This window comes from Penaeus monodon, chromosome 34, assembly GCF_015228065.2.
Source record: "Penaeus monodon isolate SGIC_2016 chromosome 34, NSTDA_Pmon_1, whole genome shotgun sequence".
Taxonomy (NCBI): Eukaryota; Metazoa; Arthropoda; class Malacostraca; order Decapoda; family Penaeidae; genus Penaeus; species Penaeus monodon.
The window spans coordinates 31,079,016-31,079,256 of record NC_051419.1 but is presented as its reverse complement, the minus strand read 5'-3'; the positions used below and the strand labels follow the sequence as shown (position 1 = coordinate 31,079,256).

Here is a 241-nt window from a genome sequence, read left to right as displayed (position 1 = left end):
TTCCCCCGAAATAAATTGCAGCACGAGATCGCAAGGCATCATCACATGAAGGCGAGAGTAATCACGAATTAATTACGATTCAATTCAAGGATGACGATGTGGCTTCATGTGCTTGTACAGCTTGTGTAGTAAATGATTATCTCGAACGGGATGGTTTGTTTTCTATACCCTGAGAGACTGGAGGCTAGTAGAAAACCATTTCACTCGATCAAATAGAAACCGCGCCCTACCAAAAAGAAGG

General features: G+C 42.7%; 1 long non-coding RNA gene across 1 annotated transcript in view; it reads left to right on the top strand.

Moving 5' to 3' along the window:
• Positions 1-149, top strand: part of LOC119594483 — a 412-nt gene extending 263 nt beyond the window's left edge. Inside the window, exon 2 of the long non-coding RNA XR_005230628.1 lies at positions 22-149. This is a non-coding gene — a long non-coding RNA (uncharacterized LOC119594483). The remainder of the gene's footprint in view (positions 1-21) is intronic.
• The last annotated feature ends 92 nt before the right edge of the window (positions 150-241 follow it).